Here is a 13,677-nt window from a genome sequence, read left to right on the forward strand (position 1 = left end):
GCAGCCATTCTCTCTGCATGCCTCCTTCACACATAGGATGTTTCCATTGCACCTATTGTTTAAAAACACCTATTGCATCTTTATCTGATACATCTCTATCCCTGATTGATTCTTGTTAGATCTGCCCATTGCTGCCACTGGTTCACCTTTTCCACAAACATTCATCTTTATTACCTCATCTTCTTGGCTAATCTTTCATCTACCCTTTTTACACAATCACACCATTTTAAAATCTCATGCAAACCTTTCTAATGTCTTCATACTGTACATCTTGTATTTTCATTTTTTCCTCTGTCCTCCTGATTGCAGCAGTAGTATGTAAGTATGCATCAGATTTTCACAATTCACATATATTCATTCCACTCACTAGAGTTTCCTGAGCACCCTTCTACCTTCTCTTTCATTTATCATATATTCTACTCACCTATGAACCTGGATTTCTTGGTGTTAGTGGTTATAAGCACATTTTTTCATCCTAGGTAATCTGCACCTTTTATGAGGATTATTTACAAAACTGGGGTTCCCTGTATCCCATGGGATAGTTCTGTGTGCAGGGATGCCATATTTCATGCATTAGACATGCCACTCAGATAGTTTACCAGTTGTGTAAATAATCTTTACATACTTTGAGAGTAGGTCTCTCCGACTCCATATATGTTTTGCATACCAATATTCAATTGAAATTTGCGGAAGCAGAAATTATTTTTCTTGAGAATTCTTTAACCAAGTTATAGGTTTCATATCTTGCATTTCCAACCTGTTCAATATACAAGGTATAATTGTGGCATCCATTAGCTTTTTTTTTTGTAATGAACTTGTTGACATGCACAAAATATTTGTCATAGTTGCTGATTGAAGATGTCATTAACAGGTTATTAGCCACAAGTAGCCCTCGATCTGCTTCACCTATGAGGTTGGGTGGTAGAGCAGCCAGCCCAGTACCACGTCTCCCAGTACGGGGTGCAGCTGGCCGGGGAGTAGGGACAGCTTCACCCTTACTTCCACGTCCACATCGCCGCACACTTCCTCCTTCTCGTTCTGTAAGTCTTGACACAGGCTTGGATACAAATAATGCTGTTGCATCAGACCCTGAAACTGCTTCTGAGGTGGTGAACTCTTGTGAACAGTACCTGCAGCAGCAGCAGCAACCAGGACAGCAGTTGCAGCAGCAACAAAGTGCAGAGCCTCAACCTCCTCGGCGAAGGTTGAGTAGTATACCTTGTGACAGCAGTCCCATAGTGGAAGAGGAGTGTGGAATTGAAGAATCTGGCCATCCGTCATCCATAGAAGATGTTGGTGACAGTAAAGACTTGCATCCTCCTGCGGACTCATCCAGGTCCTCCATAACATCTTCACGGCGTTCATCTGTCACCTCTACAGATGACATCACCAGAAAATCCTCATTCGTGAACAAGTGTATGACACGCGTAAAAGGCTTAATCAAGAAATAGTGTTCTCGGACATGTTGCCGTAATTGAAAGGAGTGCTTGTGGTAATACCATATTGTGAGGTCAGTGCTTGCAAACCTCACTGCGAGAGGACGCATACATAACCAGTGCAGGGAAGTATAGATCCTCTGTGCCAGGTGTTGGGACCATAAAGGCCTGAGAACTTACTTAGTTACGGTCACCCACTTGGCTCAGGTTAAGTTCAGGTCATTAGACATTTCTCTAGCGAACCCAGCTACTGATGCCAAAATCAAAAATTTTGATCATATGACATATAAGCTGGTGATAAGAGTGAGAGGAGTAAAATGAGACATGATCAAATTACCCAAAAATTAATCCTGCCATTTTTTTAAGTAGCAGCTGATCACTATTAAGCAAAAGATTTGTGAATTCGTCATAAATTAATACAAGAAGCATTTATTTTCATACAGTTATCCTGTATAGTATTCTTTTACTTTATTAGAAATCTTAAAACAAATGTGTGATATCTTCCTAAACTTTATGTAGCATGCAGTGGCAACTTTGGCATTTATAAACTCAAAATTCTGGTAATATCTGTATATATGTTTTAATGAAAAAAACAGTTGAGTATTATGAACTAATTACATTGTTGCAAAAAAAATGTATAAGTACAGTATTTCAAAATTATTTATCATGGTTTGTTCATATTTTGTTGATACCAGTGTCACAGATGCTATCAACATATCCAATGATATATATAAAGCATTCCCTGAATTATTCAGGGTTCTCAGAGTGTACAATATTGTAACATATTATGTATATCTGTATAGCATTGGTATCCCAGTGTAATAACTTTACATTTTTTAGTTGTCCTACTGTCCATTAGATATTTTAAACATTTAAAAAAATTTAAGATTTATATTCCATAGTGAAGAGTTCCAAAGAATAGTCTCTTCATTTACAGAAACAAATATTGTTTACCCACTGTAAATGTATTAGTCATGGTTTCTAATTTTAGAATTTGTTTTCAGTGATAACATGTTTATAGTGATAACCTGTTGTTCATCAGTTGTGAGCTGGTGATTATTGTTTGTCCTTGTAAATAGATGTTGGCAACTAACGTGTAAGATTGAGATTTATTATTTTTACACGCAGTAGCCTGGAGCTTAAAATAAATATTATTTAAGTAATGCAAAATATGTCTATTATTATCTTATCTCTGGCCATGTTGTAAATGACCAGAAATAATAAATGCATGCCCCCTGGGTTAGTTATATGCTTGTTTTTCCAAAAGAAGGAAGAGAGAAGGGTACCAAGTGAGGATATTCCCTCTCAGGCTCATTCCTTTGTTCTTAACACTATATGGCAAAAATGTATGAAAATTTTAATTTATGCTTAGTCGCTGTCCCGCGTTAGCAAGGTAGCGCAAGTAAACAGATGAAAAATGACCCAACCCACACACATACACATACCTAAACACCCACACGTGTATATATAGATATATATGCACCGACACCACAGCTCCCTTTCCACATCTAGGCCCCACAAAACTTTCACATGGGAACTTCTTAGAGAGGCCTATGGTATATTTATTGATGGGTTGGGAAGGACATTCAGAAAACTTGCGGAACACTTGGATGCCTGCAGCAGCAGCCTTAAATTTGCTCCTACTATCTTTCACTTCCAGCACCAAATGTGGCCTATTTTCTGTTTTGTTATACAGTAGATCATATGACCTATTTTAGGCTATCAGAAAATGGGGAATTAGTGACAACAAAATTTTTAAAGGCTATTTTATATTGATTGGCTATTGAAGGAAAAAGAAATTTTACTCAAGACTATTACATACAAGTTAGAAAAAAATTTAAATGTTATATATTTACTAACTATTACAGGAAGAAAATGCTATCATACATTTGCCCCATTTGGCAGCAAATACAGTGTGGTGCACGTAATTTTCTCCATTGCCTCTGCCCTTTTCACATACACATAATTTTAATCCATTTCACAATACTGGATGACCAGCTATTATCATGGAGTGACAATGTGATCACATAAGCACCAATCTCTCATCTGGAATCTCCAATTCATCTGAGTTTGATGGAGCTGCTGATGAGATTTAGCATCTGGTAACAATAATAACAGTGAATCACACACACAGGCAGACACACAACCCAAACATGCAGGGTTGTGTGTCTGATACAAGGTGAGCATAACTGGTCACATGAAGCATTTCTTTCACTTCATACAAACATGCCACACACTACCCAAGGTGAGCTGATTGCTTGTTTCATCTGGGACCTTTCAACTGGTATGGTCATTACGGCCATAACATAAGCTACGTTAACCAACTAAAAATTCTTGTAATCTTCTTTTTGGTCTTAAAGATAATTCTAAGACCTCTTAGAGTCTCATTATGCATTTGGCCTATTGTAAGGAAAATTTCAAGACTTTATATGAGCTCTGATCAGGCAATTCTCAGTAGGGTTTATTCACAGCTGGATTTGTTCAGTGTCACATATTTAGCAATAACGTTGAACAATATTCATATTAATATCTTCCCCATCTCTTTTTGATGAGTCTTCATTCAAATCACACTGCTTCATTGCCAGTTCCATACTATGTGTTGGTAGGAGATTCAGTACAGTGACTTGCCATCCAGACAAGACACAATAAGCTGTTCACCTTCCACCGCGTCTCACAAAATTCTGAACGGAGCTGTACAGGCAAAAACACACACACATGCAGTAATACCAAGTATGATATCAAAGCATAACAGACTGACATGCATACATGTTGATAATTACAATGAAACTCGCATTTGTGCATCTGCTTAAATAAAAAACATTCTCAGTGACCTGCAGGCAAGTAAAAGCTTTCAGGATAACAAAATATTGTCACAAATTATGATAATATATACAAAGCATAGCAACCTGAAAGGCAACCAGATTTCAGTTTACATGCAAACATATGCAGCCATACCTCTTGAAAATGAAACACAGGCAGTAACATGCATTCAGCTAATATCTGCAAAGTATATGCTGTAAGCAAAATATAGCACAATGCATACAATACCATCTACAATGTGAAGCCATAAGATGAATCTGAGAACAAGTAATTAAAGCTACAAAACATACACTTTCACAAAATAATGTAAACATGAGCCTATACTGTCTACCAGATATATAAATAAACAAAAAGTAAAATGTTATCAATATACAAATTTTATTAACATGAAACTAACAAAATTAAAATTTAAGAAATTAAAATAACCCACATGGTAATAGAAAAAGAAAAATTGAAAAACAAGGTATACCTTGTACGAATATCATGTGGAACATGTACGGAAAAAATTGTCTGTGTATGTTAGAATTCAATATCATATATAGGGTGTTTTGCTCAGGGTGGTGTGTAAAGTGAGAGGGTCAGGAAGATTGGTTTGGTAAACAGAGAAGGGGTGGAGAAAGCTTTGTGGAACGTGAAAGCTGGCAAGGCGGCGAGTTTGGATGGTATTACAGTAGAATTTATTTAAAAAATGGGTGACTGTGTTGTTGACTGTTTAGTAAGGATATTCAATGTATGTATGGATCATGGTGAAGTGCCTGAGGATTGGCAGAATGCAAATATAATACCATTGTACAAAGGCAAAGGAGATAAATGTGAGTGTTCAAACTACAGAGGCATAAGTTTGTCGAGCATTCCTGGGAAATTATACGAGAGGGTATTGATTGAGAGGGTAAAGGCACATACAGAACATCAGATTGGGGAAAAGCTGTGTAGTTTTGAAGTGGTAGAGGATGTGTAGATCAGGTGTTTGCTTTTAAGGATGTATATGAGAAATACTTAGAAAAACAGATGGCTTTGTAAGTAGCATTTACTGATCTGGAGAAGGCATATGATAAGGTTGACAGATGCTAGAAGCAGTGAAAAATTTTACCAAGGATGTATGGCATATGTGCAAGTGGGAAGAGAGGAGAGCGAATGGTTCCCAGTGAATGTCAGTTTGAAGCAGGGATGTGTGATGCCCACATGGTTGTTTAATTTATTCATGGATGGGGTAGTCAGGGAGGTAATTGCAAGTTTTGTAGAGAGGGGTGAGTATGCATTCTGTTGGGGATGAGAGGGCCTGAAAAGTAATAATACAGCTCTAGTGGCTGATTCGAGTGAGAAAAGTGTGAAAGGCGCAAGTTGAGAGTAAATGTGAATAAGAGCAGGGATATTAGGTTCAGAAGGGTTGAGAGACAAGTTAATTGGGATGTAAGTTTCAATGGAGAAAAACTGGAAGTGAAGTGTTTTAGATATCTGGGAGTGGACATTACAGCAGATGGAACCATGGAAGCAAATGTAAATCACAGGTTGAGGGAAGGGGCAAAGATTCTGGTAGTGATGAAGAATGTGTGGAAGGAGATAACATTAGCTCGGAGAACAAAAATGGGTATGTTTGAAGGAATAGCAGTTCTAACAATGTTACAAGGTTAAGGAGCATGCGCTATAGATGGGGTTGTATGGTGGATGTGTTGGAAATGAAATAATATGTGGTGTGAGGTGCTTCGATCAAGTAAGTAATGAAAGGGTAAGAGAGATGTGTGAAAATAAAAAGAGTGTGGTTGAGAAAGAAGAGGGTGTGTTGAAATAGTCTTGATGTATGGAAAGAATGAGGAAGAAAAGATAGGCAAAAAGGATATGTGTGTGTCAGAGGTGGAGGGAACAAGGCATAAGCGTGAGACCAAACTGTTAGTCGAAGGATGGAGTGAAAAAGATTTTGAGCGATGAGGGTCTGAACATCCGGGAGGGTGATAGGTGTGCAAGGAATAGAGTGAACTGGAGTGATGTGGTATACCAGGGTCGACGTGCTATCAATGGACTGAACCAGGGCATGTGAAGCGTCTGGGGTACACCATGGAAAGGTCTGTGGGGCCTGGATGTGGATAGGGAGCTGTGGTTTTGGTCCATTACACATGACAGCTTGAGACTGAGTGTGAACAAATGTGGCCTTTTTGTCTGTTATCCTGATAAAATTTTTCACTGCTTCTAACATCTCTGTCAACCCTATCATATGCCTTCTCCAGATCAGTAAATGCTACTTACAAAACCATCTGTTTTTCTAAGTATTTCTCACATACATTCTTAAGAGCAAACACCTGATCTACACATCCTCTACCACTTCTGAAACTACACTGCTCTTCCCCAATCTGATGTTCTGTACATGCCTTTACCCTCTCAATCAATACCCTCTTGTATAATTTCCCAGGAATGCTCAACAAACTTATGCCTCTGTAGTTTGAACACACATTTATCTCCTTTGCCTTTGTACAATGGCATTATGCTTGCATTCTGCCAATCCTCAGGCACTTCATGATCCATACATACAGTGAATATCATTACTAACCAGTCAACAACACAGTCACCCCCTTTTTTAATAAATTCTATTGCAATACCATCCAAACTCGCCGCCTTGCCAGCTTTCATGTTCTGCAAAGCTTTCTCCACCTCTCCTCTGTTTACCAAACCAATCTCCCTGACCCTCTCACTTTGCACACCACCCTGACCAAAACACCTATATGTGATATTGAAGTCTGACATATACAGACAATTTTTTCCGTACATGTTCCACATGACATTCTTACAAGGTATACCTTGTTTTTCAATTTTTTTTTTTCTTAATACCACGTGGGTCATTTTAATTTCTAAAATTCTAATTTTGTTAAAATTTTGTTAATTTTGTATGTTGATAACATTTTATTTTTTGTTTATTTATAGGCTTATGTTTACATTATTTTGTGAAAGAGTATATTTTGCACTTTTAATTACTTGTTCTTAGATTCATCTTATGGCTTCACATTGTAGATGGTACTGTATGCATTGTGCTATATTTTGCTTACAGCATATACTTTGCAGATATTAGCTAAATGCATGTTACTGCCTGTTTTCATTTTCAAGAGGTATGCCTGCATATGTTTGCATGTAAACAGAAATCTGGTTGCCTTTCAGGTTGCTATGCTCTGTATTTATAATCATAATTTGTGATAATATTTGTGCATTTGTTATCATGGTATTCCTGAAAGCTATTACTTGCCTGCAGGTTACTGAGAATGTTTTTTATGTGAGCAGATGCACAAATGCGAGTTTCATTGTCAATATCAACATGTATGCATGTCAGTCTGTTATGCTTTGATATCATACTTGGTATTACTGATGTGTGTGTGTTTTTGCACGTCCAGCTCTGTTCAGAATTTTGTAAGACACTTGTGGTGGAGGGTGGACAGCCTATTGTGTCCTTTCTGGATGGTAAGTCACTGTGCTAAATCTCCTACCAACACATAGTATGGAACTGGCAATGAAGCAGAGTGGTTTGAATGAAGACTCATCAAAAAGAGATGGGGAAGATATTAATATGAATACTGTTCAGCGTTACTGCTGAATATATGACACTGAACAAATCCAGTGATAGGAGCACAGTGGGGAAATTGGTTGTGAATTAACCCTACTAAGAAGTGCCTGACCAGAGCTCATGTAGTCTTGATATTTTCCTTACAATAGGCCAAATGCATAGTGAGACTCTAATAGATCTTAAAATTATCTTTAACACCAAAAAGGTGTTAAAAGAATTTTTTGTTGGTTAACATAGATTATGTTATGGCCGTAATGACCATACCAGTTGATAGGTCCCAGTCAAAACAAGCAATCAGCTCACCTTAGGTAGTATGTGGCATGTTTGTATGAAATGAAATAACTGCTTCATGTAACCAGCTGTGTTCACTTTGTATCACATCATAGACACAACCCAGCATGTTTGGGTTGTGTGTCTGCCTGTGTAACTAGATGCTAAAACTCATATGCAGCTCCATCAAACTCAGATGACTGGAGATTCCAGATGAGAGATTGGTGCTCACGTGATCACAAGTCACTCCATGATAATAGCTGGTCCTCCAGTATTGTGAAAAAGTGGATTAGAATTATGTGTATCTGAAAAGGACTGGGGCAATGGAGAAAATTATGTGTACCACACTGTATTTGCTGCCAAACTGGGGTAAATGTAATGATGCCAGCATTTTCTTCCTGTAATGGTTAGTAAATATATAACGTTTAAATTTTTTTTCTAACTTGTATGCAATAGTCTTGATTAAAATTTCTTTTTCCTTAAATAGCCAATCAACATAAAATAGCCTTTAAAAAATTTCGTTGTCATTAATTTCTCATTTCCTGATAACCTAAAATAGGTTATATGATCTACTGTATAACGAAACAGAAAATTGGCCACGTTTGGTGCTGGAAGTGAAAGATTTTAGGAGTAAATTTAAGGCTGCATCTGCAGGCACCCAAGTGTTCCACAAGTTTTCTGAAAATCCTTCCCAACCCATCAATAAATATACCATAGGCCTCCCTAAGAAGTTCCCATGTGAAGCTTCTGGAGTAAACCAGGGAAAGTTTTGTGGAGCCTAGATGTGGAAAGGGAGCTGTGGTTTCGGTGCATATATATATATATATATATATATATATATATATATATATATATATATATATATATATATATTTTATCCCTGGGGATAGGGGAGAAAGAATACTTTACACGCATTCCTCACGTGTCGTAGAAGGTGACTAAAGGGGACGGGAGCGGGGGGCTAGAAACCCTCCCCTTCCTGTATTTTAACTTTCTAAAAGGGGAAACAGAAGGAGTCACGCGGGGAGTGCTCATCCTCCTCGAAGGCTCAGACTGGAGTGTCTAAATGTGTGTGGATGTAGCCAAGATGAGAAAAAAGGAGAGATAGGTAGTATGTTTGAGGAAAGTAACCTGGATGTGTTAGCTCTAAGTGAAATGAAGCTCAAGGGTAAAGGGGAAGAGTGGTTTGGGAATGTCTTGGGAGTAAAGTCAAGAGTTAGTGAGAGGACAAGAGCAAGGGAGGGAGTAGCACTACTCCTGAAACAGGAGTGGTGGGAGTATGTGATAAGAGTGTAAGAAAGTAAACTCTAGATTGATATGGGTAAAACTGAAAGTGGATGGAGAGAGATGGGTGATTATTGGAGCATATGCACCTGGGCATGAGAAGAAAGATCATGAGAGGCAAGTGTTTTGGGAGCAGCTGAGTGAGTGTGTTAGTAGTTTTGATGCACGAGACTGGGTTATAGCGATGGGTGATTTGAATGCAAAGGAGAGTAATGTGGCAGTTGAGGGAATAATTGGTGTACATGGGGTGTTCAGTGTTGAAAATGGAAATGGTGAAGAGCTTGTAGATTTATGTGCTGAAAAAGGAATGGTGATTGGGAATACCTGGTTTAAAAAGAGAGATACACATAAGTATACATATGTAAGCAGGAGAGATGGCCAGAGAGCGTTATTGGATTACGTGTTAATTGATAGGCGCGCGAAAGAGAGACTTTTGAATGTTAATGTGCTGAGAGGTGCAACTGGAGGGATGTCTGATCATTATCTTGTGGAGGCAAAGGTTGAGATTTGTAGAGGTTTTCAAAAAAGAAGAGAGAATGGGGTGAAAAGAGTGGTGAGAGTAAGTGAGCTTGGGAAGGAGACTTGTGTGAGGAAGTACCAGGAGAGACTGAGTACAGAATGGAAAAAGGTGATAACAAAGGACATAAGGGGAGTGGGGGAGGAATGGGATGTATTTAGGGAAGCAGTGATGGCTTGCACAAAAGATGCTTATGGCATAAGAAGCGTGGGAGGTGGGCAGATTAGAAAGGGTAGTGAGTAGTGGGATGGAGAGGTAAGAGGCATTTGGACGAATTTTGCAGGGAAATAATGCAAATGAGTGGAAGATGTATGAAAGAAAGAGGCAAGAGGTCAAGAGAAAGGTGCATGAGGTGAAAAAGAGGGCAAATGAGAGTTGGGGTGAGAGAGTATCATTAAATTTTAGGGAGAATAAAAAGATGTCTTGGAAGGAGGTAAATAAAGTGCGTAAGATGAAGGAACAAGTGGGAACTTCAGTGAAGGGGGGTAATGGGGAGGTGATAACAAATAGTGGTGATGTGAGAAGGAGATGGAGTGAGTATTTTGAAGGTTTGTTGAATGTGTGTGATGATAGAGTGGCAGATATAGGGTGTTTTGGTCGAGGTGGTGTGCAAAGTGAGAGGGTTAGGGAAAATGATTTGGTAAACAGAGAAGAGGTAGTAAAAGCTTTGCGGAAGATGAAAGCCGGCAAGGCAGTGGGTACGAATGGCATTGCAGTGGAATTTATTAAAAAAGAGGGTGACTGTATTGTTGACTGGTTGGTAAGGTTATTTAATGTATGTATGACTCATGGTGAGGTGCCTGAGGATTGCCAGAATGCTTGCATAGTGCCATTGTACAAAGGCAAAGGGGATAAAAGTGAGTGCTCAAAAATTACAGAGGTATAAGTTTGTTGAGTATACCTGGGAAATTATATGGGAGGGTATTGATTGAGAGGGTGAAGGCATGTACAGAGCATCAGATTGGGGAAGAGCAGTGTGGTTTCAATAGTGGTAGAGGATGTGTGGATCAGGTGTTTGCTTTGAAGAATGTATATGAGAAATACTTAGAAAAGCAAATGGATTTGTATGTAGCATTTATGGATCTGGAGGAGGCATATGATAGAGTTGATAGAGATTATCTGTGGAAGGTGTGGGAGGCAAGTTGTTAGAAGCAGTGAAAAGTTTTTATCGAGGATGTAAGGCATGTGTACGTGTAGGAAGAGAGGAAAGTGATTGGTTCTCAGTGAATGTAGGTTTCAGCAGGGGTGTGTGATGTCTCTATAGTTATTTAATTTGTTTATGGATGGGGTTGTTAGGGAGGTGAATGCAAGAGTTTTAGCAAGACGGGAAAGTATGCAGGCTGTTGTGGATGAGAGAGCTTGGGAAGTGAGTCATTTGTTGTTCGCTGATGATACAGCACTGATGGCTGATTCATGTGAGAAACTGCAGAAGCTGGTGACTGAGTTTGGTAAAGTGTGTTAAAGAAGAAAGCTGAGAGTAAATGTGAATAAGAGCAAGGTTATTAGGTACAGTAGGGTTGAAGGTCAAGTCAATTGGGCGGTATGTTCCAATGGAGAAAAACTGGAGGAAGTGAAGTGTCAGATATCTGGGAGTGGATTTGGCAGCGGATGGAACTATGGAAGCGGAAGTGAATCATAGGATGGGGGAGGGGGCGAAAATTCTGGGAGCGTTGAAGAATGTGTGGAAGTCAAGAACATTATCTCGGAAAGCAAAAATGGTTATGTTTGAAGGAATAGTGGTTCCAACAATGTTATATGGTTGCGAGGCAAGGGCTATGGATAGAGTTGTGTGGAGGAGGGTGGATGTGTTGGAAATGAGATGTCTGAGGACAATATGTGGTGTGAGGTGGTTTGATCGAGTAAGTAATAATAGGGTAAGAGAGACGTGTGGTAATAAAAAGAGTGTGGTTGAGAAAGCAGAAGAGGGTGTTTTGAAATGGTTTGATCACATGTAGAGAATGGGTGAGGAAAGATTGACCAAGAGGATATATGTGTTGGAGGTGGAGGGAACGAGGAGAAATGGGATAAAAACTTTTCACTGCTTCTAACAATTTGCCTCCCACACCATATATTCTTAATACCTTCCACAGAGCATCTCTATCAACTCTATCATATGCCTTCTCCAGATCCATAAATGCTACATACAAATCCATTTGCTTTTCTAAGTATTTCTCACATACATTCTTCAAAGCAAACACCTGATCCACACATCCTCTACCACTTCTGAAACCACACTGCTCTTCCCCAATCTGATGCTCTGTACATGCCCTCACCCTCTCAATCAATACCCTCCCATATACTTTACCAGGAATATTCAACAAACTTATACCTCTGTAATTTGATCACTCACTTTTATCCTCTTTGCCTTTGTACAATGGCACTACGCAAGCATTCCGCCAATCCTCAGGCACCTCACCATGAGTCATACATACATTAAATAACCTTACCAACCAGTCAACAATACAGTCACCCCCTTTTTTAATAAATTCCACTGCAATACCATCCAAACCCGCTGCCTTGCCAGCTTTCATCTTCCGCAAAGCTATTACTACCTCTTCTTTGTTTACCAAATCATTTTCCCTAACTCTCTCACTTTGCACACCACCTCGACCAAAACACCCTATACCTGCCACTCTATCATCAAATACCTTCAACAAACCTTCAAATACTCACTCAATCTCCTTCTCACATCACCACTACTTGTTATCACCTCCCCCTTCACTGAAGTTCCCATTTGTTTCCTCATCTTACGCACTTTATTTACCTCCTTCCAAAACATCCATAACATCTCCCTAAAATTTAATGATACTCTCTCACCCCAACTCTCATTTGCCCTCTTTTTCACCTCTTGCACCTTTCTCTTGATGTCTTGCCTCTTTCTTTTATACATCTCCCAGTCATCTGAACTATTTCCCAGCAAAAATCGTCCAAATGCCTCTCCCTTCTTTTTCACCAACAATCTTACTTCTTCATCCCACCACTCACTACCCTTTCTAGTCTTCCCACCTCCCACCTTTCTCATGCCACAAGCATCTTTTGTGCAAGCCATCACTGCTTCCCTAAATACATCCCATTCCTCCCCTACTCCCCTTATGTCACTTGCTCTCACCTTTTTCCATTCTGCGCTCAATCTCTCCTGGTACTTCCTCACACAAATCTCCTTTCCAAGATTCACTTACTCTCACCACTCTCCTCATCCCAACATTCTCTCTTCTTTTCTGAAAACCTCTACATACCTTCACCTTCGCCTCCATTGGATAATGATCAGACATCCCTCCAGTTGCCCCTCTCAGCACATTAACATCCAAGAGTCTCTCTTTTACGCGCCTATCAATTAACCTGCAATCCAATAATACTCTCTGGCCATCTCTCCTACTTACATACGTATACTTATGTATATCTCTCTTTTTAAACCAGGTATTCCCAATCACCAGTCATTTTTCAGCACACAAATCTACAAGCTCTTCACCATTTCCATTTACAACACTGAGTACCCCATGTACACCAATTATTCCCTCAACTGCCACATCACTCACCTTGGCATTCAAATCACCCATTCTATAACTTAGTCTCAAGAATCAAAGCTGCTAACACACTCACTCAGCTGCTCCCAAAACACTTGCCTCTCATGATCTTTCTTCTCATGACCAGGTGCATAGGCACCAATAATCACCCATCTCTCTCCATCCACTTTCAGTTTTACCCATATCAATCTAGAGTTTACTTTCTTACACTCTATCACATACTTCCACAACTCCTGCTTCAGGAGTAGTGCTACTCTTTCCTTTGGTCTTGTCCTCTCACCA

General features: G+C 39.3%; 1 protein-coding gene across 17 annotated transcripts in view; it reads left to right on the top strand.

Annotated features, from left to right (window-relative positions):
- The window catches only part of Sarm (sterile alpha and armadillo motif), a 652,833-nt gene extending 650,227 nt beyond the window's left edge, over window positions 1-2,606 (top strand). For all 17 annotated transcript variants that reach the window (XM_071690649.1, XM_071690650.1, XM_071690653.1 and 14 more), the window contains one exon: window positions 872-2,606. The gene's annotated coding sequence lies outside the window, so the exon portion shown is untranslated. The remainder of the gene's footprint in view (window positions 1-871) is intronic.
- The last annotated feature ends 11,071 nt before the right edge of the window (window positions 2,607-13,677 follow it).

This window comes from Panulirus ornatus, chromosome 48, assembly GCF_036320965.1.
Source record: "Panulirus ornatus isolate Po-2019 chromosome 48, ASM3632096v1, whole genome shotgun sequence".
Taxonomy (NCBI): Eukaryota; Metazoa; Arthropoda; class Malacostraca; order Decapoda; family Palinuridae; genus Panulirus; species Panulirus ornatus.